The sequence below is a fragment of the Melitaea cinxia genome, chromosome 21 (assembly GCF_905220565.1).
Source record: "Melitaea cinxia chromosome 21, ilMelCinx1.1, whole genome shotgun sequence".
Lineage (NCBI taxonomy): Eukaryota > Metazoa > Arthropoda > Insecta > Lepidoptera > Nymphalidae > Melitaea > Melitaea cinxia.
The window spans coordinates 1,423,734-1,440,382 of NC_059414.1; positions in this window are offsets into that span (position 1 = coordinate 1,423,734).

Below are 16,649 nucleotides of genomic sequence, written 5' to 3' on the forward strand. Positions count from 1 at the left end.
TTTCAAATTTTTGAAGCGGTCTCTAACGAATTAAGAGAAGCGTTAATGGGCGTATTATTTGCATAAGTTATGCAATTTTTTGTCTAGGTATGGGCGTTTGTTATAGTGTGCTGTGTATATTTGGTGTCTGGACACACGAACGATAAAATGACTAATACTTCAATTATAAAATACCATTCCTGGATATTTGATTAGGTTAATAAAGTTAATATTTAATTATTTTTCTCATAATATTTAACACATTACAAATAATTAACTCTTGAAGATATTTAACTTTCATATATAGATATTTACCTAAACATATTTCATTACTATATTACATATTTTTGCTGTGTGGTTACGGCAGTAAAGAATATAGCCAACCCCTCTCTTTCCCGTTGGTGTCGTAAGGAGGCGACTAAGGGATAACACCGTTATTCTACCACCTTGGCACTTAAAAAGCCGACCGATGGCGAGATAACCATTCAACTGTTGTCTTTGAAATACCCAGGCCGAAGACGGGTCTCCGGTGCGACAAAGCCAGAACAGCGGTCACCAACCCGCCTGCCCAGCGTGGTGTTTATGGGCAACACACATGAGTTCACGCCACTTTTGGCGCGAACTTGTGAAGGCCTATGTCAAGCAGTGAACTGTGATAGGCTGAAGTGTGATGTAAGTGATTACATATTTTACATCTATAGTATATTATAGCATCGCCTTGTTTCACATGTTTATAATCCTTATCATTTCATTGAAATATATTGTTTGTTAAACAATCGAAGCCACATATAACTTAATAATACCTACTATTATTCAAGTGATATCACAATAAATATGAAATTTATTATTTTACTGGCAGTGCCCCGCGGTTTCGCCAGCGTTGTTATATATCCTGTAGCCTTTCTCGGTAAATAGACTATCTAACAAGAAAAGAATCTTTCAAATCGAACCAGTAGTAGTTTTTTTTTTTGTTTATAATAAATAAATATCATATAACATACACACACGGTCGTCTGTTCCTACGGTAAGCAACTTAATGCTTGTGTTACAGTAACAGCCGACAAATTTTTTTTTAGTTCCTGAGATTAAACAAACTCTTCAGCTGTATAATATTACTAAAGATGGTATAATTTGCTTTAAATTTATACAAAAAGAGGGGATGAACATGCAATAACAATAAAGTAACTTCCCAACAGAAAATTTTATGTCCCAACGCTTTAAGTACTCTCAAGTACCTGGCCCGACTTTATCTGTTTGACTTTTGTATTAATATCAAAAATAAGTACAGTTGTAATGACTAAGCCATTGCAGTTGACGGTCATTTTTTGATTTTCTCTCGCGTATAACATACGATAGTTAAAAAATTTGACGTCAGTTTTACGTCTGTGTCTTAGGTAATAGCTGATTGATAAATATATATTTTTGTAATAAATGTAAAACTTTAAATATATTACAACCAGATTTGGGACAGGAATGGAATCCAAAATCACGGAGCGGAAAGCAGATTCACTGCTAACTCAGCCAACAAGCCAGTCAAATTTGTTCAGTAATTTAAAGTCAAGATAAAGTAGATATCAGCGACCACTAAAACAAGCTCTCAGTGGCAGCACCCCATTGACGCCGAATGTTCCTGCATTGTTACATCCCACTGCTTGGCAAAGACCTCTTATATAGGAGAAGGGATATTGTTTACGGAAGAGCAAAAACTATGAAAACAGTCGTAACAATGAGTGACATTTTCTCATGTTTTCCGATGTTACGCTCGCGTCTTGCTTTCGATCGAGTTTCGCAATTTACCGCGAGTAGAATAGAAGTGTTTCCTTAAAAACTTCTTATGTCTACGTTTGTGAGAATTTGTATCAATTATATTAACATTAGTACGATTAGATGACGAACTACTACTATTTATTTTTATGTTGCAGGTGTCTATAGGCTATGGTAATCGCTTATCATCTGGTGAGCCGTACGCTTGTTAGCTAAATTCTGTTCAAAATCTTGACCAGCTCGATTGTTTAAACCATAAAATGTCCTTTGAGTCTTCTCTCTTCTATGTGATATTTGAAGAATCTTTCGTTATATATTTTGGTATTAGAGGCCATTAATCTAAATCAATGAATTAACATTTTTTTTAAAACCTTTATCGATGTACTGGTCCGACATAAAAATACTGTGAGCATTAGGAAAGCCTCTGAATAGAGAATACAATACATGTTTGTATATAGTTTTATACAATAAAATGTTTTACAAAATTTACTTGACTTATTACATAACGTTAATATTTCTTTTAGTGTTAATATTTTTGTCAATTCATTACTACGGAGTGTTCAATAATTAACTATGACCATCTCGTCAATCATTACCTGGCACTCCACAACATGGCATTGCATAACTATAGGCTACGGCTAGCTTACTATCAGATGGGCTGTATGCTTGTTTGCACGTAGAATAAAAAATACCCAACTAATTTCTGAACACGCGATATAACAAATGTCTATTAATCAAATGAGGGTAAGTTGAAATATTTCTATTATTACGTGACTAAGCCACTTAACCGAAGAATTAATTAACAATAGGATACTACTTACTGGGTCAGAAAAACACAATAACAATTATAATATACATAAAAGGGGGTTATTTTACTACAAACTTCAAAATATACAATTATAAAATAGACTTAAATTAAAATAATATTAATGTAAATTGAATGAAAAGAACATAGATATAGTAAAAAAAAGTAGATAATGCGCGGCCTTTGTTGTTAGTGAAGCCACAAAACTCGGCTCCTTCAAGTAAATACACGCGCTCACGCACACATATGCATCAAACTACGCTCATTTTCGTTAGTATGTCACGAGGCTTCATACAGTAACTTTGCTTATAAAATGCCGTCTTGTGTGATTAAATGGTGCAAAAACAATACCAAAGTAAACAAAAAATCTGAAGGAATATCGTTTCACACGTAAGTACATATAAAACTTTAAATTTATTGTTATTCCAAAATAATATTGAGGTTATTCGGAACTTATAATTTCAATGTCACGAAATGACGTACCACGGGAATGTTGCCAGTAGTTCTTTTTTCCAATACCCCAAAATGTGGGTAAGTAAATTGTACGCAATCAGAAAAATAATTAAGTAAAAAGTAGACATAGTTATTGTTTTTTTTTCTCGTGTTATTTTATGTTACATACATTGAAAATAAAAAAATCAAAATATATTTATGAATTATTAACTCATTTGTTTTATGTTTTAACTTTTTACAAATTTTGAGTAAACTAGGTACCCATATTTTACTATCAAATTTCATGGTTTTAGGTTTCCAACGAATATTTTAATAAGAGGTGAATGGATAGCAGCTGTAAGACTGAGAAAATGACCACGATTATGCTGGCCATGCGCATAAAGTCAATTTAATACGATTAGTGATTGAAAAATATTTGAACATAAGACTACATCATATTAGTAAAATGCAAACAATGACGATGACTCTGAGTTCTAAGCGACAAAAATTTAAAAACTTATACAACATAAAGGATTCTAGGTTTAAGAAAAATAGTTAAAAAAAAACCGACTGCAAACTGAAAAGAGATAAACAGAGGGGATAGGAAGTGTCCATTCATACGACTATCTTACGAATATATTTTTTTATTATTCTACCGATTTTTTGTTTTATTTTTATTAAATTTATTTAAAACTATAAACAGGTTTTTATTTTCACATACCCATTTTACCTATATTAAATTAATTGTTTAATAAAAATTTTAGGGACTTTTTTTAAAAGGTGTCAACACTTCACTCACTCACACATCTTTAAAAAAGTGGCTTCAGTTTTCTGTTCTAGGTGCGTTATCTACCTTTTTTTACTTGATCTATGGAAAAGAAATAAAAAAGATTAAACTCATATTTAAATATGTATTTCTTCGTAAGTGTATTTATTCTTTACAAAAATGAGTCTCAAACTTCAAACCAAGGAAGAATTATCTTTTTACAATCCTAGTTCGCTTATTTTTTTTTTAACCTACAACCATTTCAAAGATCAAAGGATAATACTATCTATTGAGATTAACTAATGTTACCGAGTAATCATCGACTTCCTGTAGCTCTGGCCATAATTTAATTAGTACTTAATAACTTTAATAATCTGACTGACTGACTGACTAACTGGTAAAGTTACTATCTACTTTATATACCTATGTGTACAAAACGAGTGTGCTTTAGACCACACGACTGAAGTAAAATTTTCTATCTTCACTAACTTACATCTCTCTCTCTCAACGTCCGTTCGCCTCACCCGATCACACTTTTCGTAACGCTCTTCATGCATTCTCCAGCTTACTCCCCAAGTCAAGCGGGCGTGAAGAAGTTCTGCTTAAAAATACCATTTTGTAAATCGTCGACCCAACTGTCCAGAAAACGTTATTCATGTAAAAAAAAAAAAGATTCTTTCCCCATAACAAACAATAGATGTTTCCTATTAACAAAATATACAATTTCGACTTAGCTTACACTTGCTCAATAGAAAAACTATAACACTTTAACAGTATTAAATTAAACTGCAAAAATCACTCACCATCAAATTATCGACGGAGTTGTATCCGCATATTACGTATCCCATCACCCTGTTCGCCATTTTTAGCACATCACTATCACATCAAAAAACGAACAGATCACTCGTACTGACAACACCCTTGCTGCCGTTCCTCTGACAGAGCCCACATCAATTAACTGTCAGCTTTTTAAAAATATATCGTTCCTTTTTTAAACTAATCAGACACACACACACATAACAACAACACGCACAGTTTTATTGTACAACATACACAGTGCACAAATTATATTCGAAATTCGATTTTCGAAAGTCAATATTTGAAATTCAAAATTGACGTAAAACGTTAGAAAACTCAACCGTCTTTTTAAAAAAGACGTGTGCCATCTACAGTCCTCCGTGAGAGACTGATTACTGAACCATTTGTGCTACGAAAGAGTTGTTTACGTCTTCATGTACCCTATCGTGAGAAGATAGAGTCTAGAATCGTTTGATGTGGTACATCAATTACGGGACGCTGTAAACACAGAGAGCATTAATCTTAGCTACAACTGACCAACGAAACAAACCGTTCATTGTAAAACGTCGTATGTGTACTAAATAATATTACAGCGTGTGAAACACCTCAAGACAGGGTTTTATTGCGTCTCAAGAATACTATAAATTTTGTAGTTTTTGTTTTTCAAAGCAGCTAGCTATTGCCCGCGACTTGTCTTCAAATCTGTTACACGGGATCTGCTTTATTTTTCCGAGATGAAAAGTGGCCTTGTTCTATACTTGATTACAATCTATTTTTAAATTTCATACCGATCCCTTCAACCGTTTTGACGTGATTAACAAACATTCACAAATAATGGTTCACAAAAAAAAATCTACTACTACTAGTAGTAACGTAATGTATGACTTGGTAAAAAAATTCTTCATTCATATAAAATATTCTTCTAATGGTATATGTATAAATAAATAATTGTTTGCTAGTAAACGAAAAAAAAAACCGAATCCAATTTACATCGATAAGTATTACAACTTATGTAATTGAAAAAATAACCAAATACGCATTTTTAAGAATTACTCAAAAGGTACTCGATAGATCTTGATCAATTTTTAATGTGAGACATGACAACGCCAGTTTTTCGAAACCATAATCATCAAAAAAAAAAAATTAAAAAGAAGTGTAATCGCATTAGAACCTCCTTTTTTGAAGTTGATCAATAAATGCCTTTAACTAAGCATTAACATACCCTCAAAAGGATAAGAAAACACATATAACACAACCCAAGCATCTAGAACACAAAAATAATCTTTATAGCCTTCAGTAATAGGTTTGTCACGAGTGGGCATCGAACGCAAACGCTAGCGTAAAAGTCGCGTATTTCGTTTTCTGAAATTCAGAAAATCTCAGACTTACCCAATATGCACATAAAATTTCATGAGAATCAGTCAAGCCGTTTTTGAGAAGTTTAACTACAAACACCGCGACACGAGAATTTTATATATTAGACTGATATAAACCTTACGGCGATTATAAGCAAACATTTGAACCAACATTTATAAAAAAAGCTACAGAAAATCACGTGTATAAAATATATGATTTAAAAAACATTAAAATAAATAGAAAACAGTTCGAATGAATGCCCTTCATTTTTCATAGTGATTCATTACTTCCCGGCATTGCTCAAGCGTCAGTTTGGTTAACATCACCGATGTATGAGAGTGAATTTGAAAAATATTCCATATAAATTATGTTTGCTTGCAAATGAAAAAACCGACTTCAGTTACAAGTGACACAACTTAGGTAGACGAAAAAATAATCAAGTCATCATCATCATATCAAATCGGTAAACCCAATAAAAAGTTATGCGGTATAATACAACGTAGGCTGACGACAAAATAGTCAAGTAAATATGCATAATTAGATAAAACTCAAAAAGTACTTACCTTTCGAAAAAAAAAAAACATCGAAATCAGTCCACCCAGTCAAAAGTTTGGAGGTAACATAAAGAAAAAATAAAGAAAAAATAAAAAAAAATACTATCGAATTGAGACAACCTCCTAGTTTTTTTGGAAGTCGGTTAAAAATATGAATTTCATTTCTATATATTGTTGGGGTAATCCCACGGCGAATAACTACGAACTCACGGATAAGCAACTAACCACATAAAGAAATAAAATTGAAATTATTCTTATGCCAAGATTCTAAAGTCATCCAAGGATAAGTCCGAAGATATTTAGACGCGGTAATCGCACTTGATATGCGGTTCTTGAAATACCAAAATAACATACAAGCATTCTGTTGGAATATACCTAAAATGTTGCCAACCCTCATTCTATTTAAGTCACTTCACAGCCTTCACGTATATATCGATCACGACAATCATTCAATCATTAATTTTTATGCGGTACTGTCATTTAAGTTTTATAAAATGCAATGAATTGAAAATAAAATATAATCCGTTTGTTCTTGCTCATCACCCACTACCAAAATTATTAAAAGATTATTATCGTTTAGAGATAAAACAATATATTTTAGTTACAGTTTCGCTAAAACAATATATATTCGTTATTCACAATTATAACACCAAATTACATTTTTCTCAATAGCCCTTGTCAAAATTCTCGGTCATGCGCTCTGAGCTCTTTCTAGAGCGTTCTTTTAGAAATGCCAAATTAATTTCGATTTAAAAATTGCTAGAGAAATAACTAATGTCAAATACGCCGTAAACTACGGGTATCGTGCGGATAGCCTACAGTCGGTTATCACGAAACAGTAGAACACGAGCGCCTATTAAAAAAAATATATTTCATAAGCAAGAATCAAACTGCAGACTACAGACGGGTCCCATATTAACATGTCATCTTTGAGTTTTTGCTTGTTAGAGATAGAATTATCTATACAAATAAATAAAGTTGGAGTGCTGTTTGTAATATTAAAACAACCGCTTCTTACTAAATGCATATGGATATATACACGGTACATATACCAAAATAACATTTTATAAAAAAATTCTCTTTCTGTCTGTCTGTCTGTTTCTTCCCGCTAATCTCTCACCCAAACGGTCGGCAACACGCTTGCGATGCTTCTGGTGTTGCAGGCGTCTATAAGCTACGGTAATCGCTTACCATCAGGTGAGCCGTACGCTTGTTTGCCAACCTAGTTGTATATTTAAAAAAATGCATATTAGAGATAGAATTTTTGGTATAAATTTCCTACAATTTTATCAAACTAGATATTATATTATATAGGTATAATCTAAATAAATAAAAATGAATTTTGCTAAGCGCATAACTCGAGAATGGCTCGACCAATTCGGCTAATTTATTTTTTTGTATGTTTCTTAAAGCCCACGGAATGGTTTCAATACTAAAAAAAGAAATTATTTTTACTATTAACTATTGTCAGAACGAAGTCTGTCCGAACAGCTAGTAGATTATTAAAATGAGCCATTTACGAATAATACAATAACCATCATAAACTTATGTTTTACTTAACCTATTTACTATTTTCGACGAAGATTTATCAATGAAGATGACCAAGTTTCAAATCGGTACAATTCCGTGGGTTATCGCCTATCGGTCGCGAAGTAATCGGTCAACTTGTCGCTTCACAATTATCCCTCGGAACCGTTTTGTCAATAATTTAAGAGATAAGACGAGAAAATGTCTTTGATGACGTTTATTAAATTATATGTAATTCCATAAAACATTATTTATTGCACTAGTGTTTTAGATTTTTATTAATTACGTTCCACGCTTAACCATTTATCTTTTTCTGTGCTAATAACAATTTTTGTTGACCGGTGGGACTCGTCACTGATGTATAGATGGGTGCCGATTTATAGAAAACCAAATTGTGTTAGAGTGTTGTCTAACATTAGTCTCTAAGTTTTCATATGTTACTAACAATTTAATGGATGTAAATCTGAAATAAATAATAATAATTATTATTAATTCAACAAATAAGCCCAAAACGCCCAGACCTAGACAAAACAATGTATGGCCAGTTCGAATATTTATCATGGGCGGATCTCAAACCTGCGACCAAGTAGCGCATCAGTCAATATGCGTTACTAATGCGACAACCAATTATCAAATATATTATTATATTCAATAAAAAAAAAATTACTGTACATATATTAGAAAATTTTATCTAACATAACTATCATTTATTTAAAATAATTAAACAAATTTGAAAAGGATAACTTACTTCAACTTACAAAATTAAAAATAATAACAGCAATAATAACAGGGCAAGGCACAAAAGGCATTCACCACAACTACGTTAACGTGGCGTTTCCTAACACATGGTTAACACATTCCATGGTGGGCAGTGTTCATCTTTACTTCTAGCTAGGTTACGGCTCTAATCAACATCGATAAACTTGTAAATAGGATACATACGTATTATGTATGTACTGTGTATACAATAACATAAACTTGTATGTGTATGTATTTATTGCTCGTGATTTGAATTTAATGATTTTTACTTATTTTGTTGCCTTCCATTTTAAATACGTCCAATTTCATTTTTGAAAACCTAAAAGCGTACGCGCTTCAGCCTGTAATATCCCACTACTGGGCGTAGGCCTCTTTCCCCATGTAGGAGAAGCATCAGAGCTTAATCCACCACGCTGCTCCAATGCGGGTTGGCGGATATATTCCCTACTATGAGTAACGATCGCTATCAGGTGTATATGATAACAACCGGGACCGACGGCTTAACGTGCTCTCCGAGGCACAGTGGGGAGACCCAGGACTGCACAAACACCCAGACCACGGCAAACACCTGTATGGCCAATACAAATGTTTGTCATGTGCGGGGATCGAACCCGCAACAGCCAGCGCAACAGGCATAATCCATAGCTGTGACCGTTGCGCCAACGCGGCGTCGTTACTAAAAGCGTATCTTGTACGTAACAAGATTGGCTGGCCTCTTTTACGATCCCATAATGTATTGTGCAATAAAGTATTGATAAAAATAGGTAAAAAAACTTTTTAAGTTAAACGGTTTTATGTTAAACATACATTGCAATGTTTAAGATAAATGTACTAAAAACCAAAAAATAATAAAATAGATACAGTCGTGGGAATTATAAACATATGCATAGACTAGACTAAAATAAAACCGTGGGGCACGTCAATTGTCTACAATCGTTGATTAAAATGTTTGTTTTGTAATGTTACACTATAATTAGGCAGTTGTTCAACCGACAACGATGGACGTGTGATAAGTAGGGCTAGAATGTGGAAACAAGCTAGCAAGCTCGATTATAAGCGAGTTTTAGGGTTTCATAGTGGTGAGCGAGTAGTACTTTTATCATATGTTTTGTCGATTAAAGACAAACTACGAGCAGTGAAACGATTCCTCGCCAGCCAGCAGTGTGAATGTCCAATGATAAACTAGTTGAAACATCTCTTTTATTTACATGGAGTGTATAACTATTGGAATTTCCATGAGCAAGAAAATAGTAAGTAATTTCCTCACCGTCTGCGGGCCAACTGCCTATTTTAACGACGAATTAAACGATTCTTCTATCGCACATTAAGTCGATAATTTGTAGACAATTGACGTGCCCCACGGTTTTATTTTAGTCTAGTCTATGCATATGTTTATAATTCCCACGACTGTATCTATTTTATTATTTTTTGGTTTTTAGTACATTTATCTTAAACATTGCAATGTATGTTTAACATAAAACCGTTTAACTTAAAAAGTTTTTTTACCTATTTTTATTTTCTAGTTTTTAGTTTTTATTTCGCATTCTGTTTAATTCATTTAGTGCTTCATTATTGCAAGGCCCATCTTAAATATTGAGGTTGTATAGTGCACTGTATTCTTCTTGTCAAGCCCTTTTATTTGATACCCATATTGGTGGGATTGATAAAAAATTGTTATCAGACATTTGGTAGCGGTGGCCAGCTTAGATTTCAATTTTGCATAGTAAATTGTATTCTACTTGTTGAGACCTTTCATTTGATACCCATGTTGATGGGATTGATAAAACCTAAGTTATCCGCCATTTTGTAGAGGCCGCCATCTTGGATTTTAATTTTATATAGTACATTGATTATACTGGTTGAGCACTTTCATTTGATACCCATATTGATGGGATCGATAAAACCTACGTTATCCGCCATTTTGTAGCGGCCGCCATCTTGTATTTCAATTTTTTATAGTATATTGTATTCTGCTTGTTGAGCCCTTTCATTTGATACCCATATTGATGGGATTGATAAAACCTACGTTATCCGCCATTTTGTAGCGGCCGCCATCTTGGATTTCAATTTTTTATAGTATATTGTATTCTGCTTGTTGAGCCCTTTCATTTGATACCCATATTGATTGGATTAATAAAACATAAATTATCCGCCATTTTGTAGCGGCGGCCATCTTGAATTTATAATGATAATGAATAAACATAATTGTATTGTCACCAAAATCCAAAGTGTATACAAAATTTCAGATTAATCGGTTGACAGGAAGAGGGTGAAATTTGAATTACTAAATTTGACCCAAGAATAAAGAATAAATAAAAAATAAAACAAACGGGGTGAGCTAAATAAAACCGTATAATAAAACCGTATAATAAACCAAAAAACAAACAAGAAAAAGTCATTTTTGATGATTAAAGATTTAAAAATAGAATATTTGCAGAATAAATAGTAAAGAATAGTAGTAACATTAATCAATGACTGATTCGATGAATACTAATCAAAATCAAAATCAAAAATAGCTTCATTCAAATAGGCGCCAAGAGCAATTCCGAATCGTCATTTTATAAATTAAAACTTAAAAATAAATTATTATATTTGTAGAAGTAAAGCTACCACCGATTCGGAATGTAGATTCTGCAGAGAAGAATCGGCAAGAAACTCCGCAGTTACTCTTTTGAACAATAATATATAAACTGTGTTTAAGTACAAAATTAGTAACATGTTGCATAAAATACAGCGTCACTAATTCCACACATCTTTATCAATTATGTAATCCTGTACCGAATAATAAACCTTATCTATTAATTTCTTATACGTAAACATTGCTGTGCCTTTTGAAGTAAAACTTCTTTGTGCGCGCTTGACTTGGGGAGAAAACTGGTGCGTGACGAGAGCGTTACGAAAAGTGTGATCGGGCGAGGCGAACGAAAGTTGAGAGGGAGATATAAGTTAGTGAAAATGGAAAGAGAGAGATACGTTAAGTTTTACTTCAGTCGTGTGGTCCAAAGCACAGTCGTTTTTTTATTGATATTTTTTCGCTTAAATGAATTACTTTTTGCATGCATGCATGCATACATTCAGCCTGTAACATCCCACTGTTGGGCACTAGCCTCTTTCTCCGTGTAGAAGGATTAGAGCTTAATCCACCACGTTGCTCCACTGCGGGTTAGCGGATATATTCCCTACTACGAGTAACGATCGCTATCAGGTATTTATGATAACATACGGGACCGACGGCTTAACGTGCTCTCCGAGGCACGGACCAAGTGTTGCATATTTATTCGTTCTAAATTATCATCAATTATTGTTATTACATATTTTACTTTCTGCTTCTTGTTAGTATCAATTATGTGGAAACTTGATTGGTTTCTGTCACTTTGTTACTATTTATAATTTTTTAACCGACTTCCAAAAAAGGAGAAGGTTCTCAATTCTATTGTTTTTTTTAGATGTATTTTTTATTTCAGAAGATTTTACTGGGTGTACTGATTTTGATGATTCTTGTTTCTATCGAAAACTGATGCTTTTGATGCTGATGTTATTTCAATTTGATCGAGATCTGATTACTAGTAATCAAGTATATAGAGTCGTGTCAATGGTCCCATTTAAATTTGGATGTGATAATTATGATGACTACTTTTTAAGTAATCTTTGATAGCGCGTATTTACTTTATTTTATTTTGTCAATCTACGTTGTATTACATAACGCGTATTTACTTGACTATTTTTTGTCAACCTACGTTGTATTATGTTTGCGACCAAACACAATAATTATGTGTTACGTTATTTTTGTGCGTTGTTTTCCAAATGTAATAAATAAATTGATTTTCTTGTAAAATATATCAATGTCAGAGTAAATAAAGCACTTAGTTATAAATAGTCGTGTGGCTAGTTATAATAAATACATCGTGATCGTTTGATGCGAGTCAATATCGGCGATGTGTCAATACATTATGCGCCGTATTTAGGTCGCAGCCTCGTTACTTCGAGACGTCGCTAGATACGATGCGACTGAAATTGAATTCATTACTAAAGTAAAAAATAGAACACTTTAGTTGCTTTGCCGATATAAGCTTGTAAATTTTAAATGGCATTATAACCAAATATGAGAGGAGGTAAATCTTCAAAAGACACCTTTTAGCCATTGTTGGCAGATAGTGTAGGATTTTTACCCACTAAAACCCTCCTCTCTTGCTTTAGTAAAACACCCCGGAACCCTAAAATATGAGGGGTGTTGTTCATAAGGTAGACATATTATTCATTACAAAGTAACAAAAAAATCAAATCTCTATATATAAAATTACATTAAACTAAAAAAATCTTAAGTTATATATACATAATATAATAACTAAAAAAACATTATTAAAAGGAGTCCCTTTAGGCAAGGTTCCGTATATACTGGCAGCGTTCCCCCTTTGAATAGCTAGACTAATTCTTTGTCCGAAGTAGCTGCCAGCTCTTCGGTCTCCTGTGACGTCGAATAACCTTTTTGCTATTTCCTTAAAAAGTCTTATAGCGTTAGGACCCTACGGACCAAGGGTCTCTAGACATATTAAAAATTTTCGTCACAATATATTTATAACAATATTATGCACATTAACTACAATATCGATAGTTTTGATATAAATAGTAATAATCGCAGTGTCAACACAAGAAAGAATAGCATAATTGTACCTCCGCATTTCCGACCGCGCACAGTAAACGACACTTTTTTTAACCGACTTCCAAAAAAGGAGGAGGTTCTCAATTCGACTGTATTTTTTTTTTTATGTATGTTACATCAGAACTTTTGACGGGGTGGAGCGATTTCGACAAAAGTTCTTTTAATCGAAAGGTGGTGTGTGCCAATTGGTCCCATTTAAATTTATTTGAGATCTAACAACTACTTTTCGAACTATATCTAATAATGCGTTTTTACTTAACGCTTTTTTCGTCGACCTACGTTGTATATACCACATAACTTTCTACTGGATGTACCGATTTTGATAATTCTTTTTTTGTTGGAAAGGGGATATCCCTAGTTTGGTACTATGATAAGAAAACCATGATCTGATGATGGGATCGCAGAGGAATCGGGGGAACTTCTTGAAAATCCCCAATAACATTTTACTGGGTGTACCGATTTTAATAATTTTTAATTTAATCGAAAGCTGATGTTTGTCATGTGGTCACATATAAATTTTATTGAGATCTGATAACTACTTTTTGAGTAATCTTTGATAACGCGCAGTTACTTGAATATTTTTTCGTCGATCTACGTTGTATTACTCGTCAATGTAATTGAAGTCGGTTTTTTTTCGTTTGCGAGCAAACACAATTATTGGATTATGTTATTCGCATGTATAAAAATATGCCAAAAACGATATTGAAATTGTCTGAGAGAAAATTTAAAGTTTGTATTCAAAAGACGTTAATAGCTAAAGCTTATTTATATTATTCGGTGTAGGATTACATAGATGCTACAGGCGTGTGGACTGGACTTAGTGACGCTGTTTCATGCAAGATATTAAGCGTATAAAAACACAGTTTATATATGTTTTGAAGAGTAACTGCGGAGTTTCTCTCTGGCACTTCTCTACAGAATCTGCATTTCGACCCGGCAGTAGCTTCACTTTTAAAAATAACTACTTATTATTTTTATTAACTAATTAGTATTTTTTTTTTAATATTATATTTACAACATCCACGGGCTCTTAGTTGCCCATGCTATTTTTAACCGACTTCAAAAAAGAAGAAGGTTACTCAATTCGACCGTGTATATATATATATATATAGGTACATATATATATCTTTTTTAATGTATGTTGGGGGATAACTTCGTCGTTTATGAACCGATTTGGATAATTCTTTTTTGTTGAAAAGGAAATATCTCAAGTGTGGTACCATGATAAGAAAAGCAGGATCTGAAAATGGGTCCCAGAGAAATCGAGAGAAACCCTCGAAATTCCGCATAACTTTTTACTGGGTTTACCGATTTGATGATTTTTAACTTAATCGATAGCCGATGTTTATCATGTGGTCACATTTAAATTTCATCGAGATCTGATTACAACTTTTGGAGTAATCTTTGATAATGCGTATTTATTTGACTATTTTTTCGTCTACCTACGTTGTATTACTTGTCGATGTAACAGAAATCGGTTTTTTTTCGTTTGGCAGCAAACACAATTATTACTACATAAAATATTTGTTACTCTATATACGGCATGGATTTTTTTTTCTTTTGTACAATAGTTTAACTTCAGACTAGCAGTTAGATCTAAAACCGTCTAGAATTGGCCGGAAAATGGTCCGACACTGACAGATTTTTGATGCTATAACGATATTAAATATGTAATAAATGTATCAAAAATATAATAAATAATAAATATATAATAAATACATGCTTGTTTTTTTTTTTGTTTTTCTTTTACCACATACTATATATACGTATGTATGTATGTATATTTATTTATGTGTATATATACCGATATTAGTAATAAGAATATAGTTTGTTCTACAATACTAAATCACTTTGGCATTATCAATAATTGTACATAAATAAAAATTGGAAATGTCCTAAAATATGTCAAAACATACGTGCATTTCTCAATCAAACCGTCAAAAACAAATTTTAACTGTCAAACACATAGTCACACAAAGAAATCGAAAACATACAGCCTTATCTCAAGTCGATGCTATGTAAAAGATATCTGTTACAACTCTATACACATGCTTTTTATATACCGTAAATATATACATATATACCTACGTGTTCCCTTGTAAAATATCAGCTTGATAACAATATATACAAATATGGTGTAAAATTGTTCTATAAATAAATGTCTATGAATAATGATGTCGATACCATCTGTGATAAAACTTGAAATACCGACATCGCTATGAGGATAGCAGTGCTGATGTAACACGCTTATATTAGTTAGTAGCGACCCGCCCCGGCTTCGTACGGGTGCAATATGCTGATACTAAATATACTACAGAATGTCTTTATTTATAGTGTGAAGCTAGCTTATAGCATGGTTATTAACATAATAACGACAACATTCAAATATGGGTCGTTAGATTACACGTTGTTACAGAATGCGTTGAAGAAATAAAGGTTCACTGCTCGTTCCCCGTAGGTGATAGCGTGATATTATGTAGCCTATATGTTGACCCGACTTCTTAATAATATTCGTGCCAAATTTGAAGTAAATCCATGCAGTACTTTTTGAGTTTATCTCGGACATACATACAGACCAACAGACAAAAATTCTAAAAACTATATTTTTGGCTTCGGTATCTATTGTATATCACACCCCAAGTATTCTTTTAAAAAAATATTCAATGTACAGTTTTGACTTTCCTACCATTTTATTATATGTATAGATTACTATGTATTATAATAAAACACAGTTTATTTAAAGAGTAACTGTTTCGGAGTTTCTTGACTATTATTCTCTGCAGAATCTACATTCCGATTCGAATGTAGCTTCACTTTAAACAAATTCAATAATTAATACAACTATAATTTAAAAATTCAAATATTAAATAAAGCAATTTCTGATTTTCTACTTGAATAAAGCAATTTCTGATTTTCTTTTTGACTTTCATTACTAGCGGCCCGCCCCGGCTTCGTTCTTTTTACTGTTGCCAATCATACTTTAATTTATCGTTTCATAGAAATCAATCGATAACATTTGCCCATTAGTCAGATTTCACACGAAATTTTCCACATATTTAGCTGCATGAGGCCCAAAAATAACATGAGTTCAAATTTGTATTCACATGTGAAAAGTTATTTGCTTTACTTGTGACAATTTTCGTATTATTCTAACTCAGTCACTTGCCACTTGTATTTAGTTACGTACCTTAGGACAGACAAACATAAGTCGGCTAAACATATCAATTTTATGACTATAAAGCCATTATC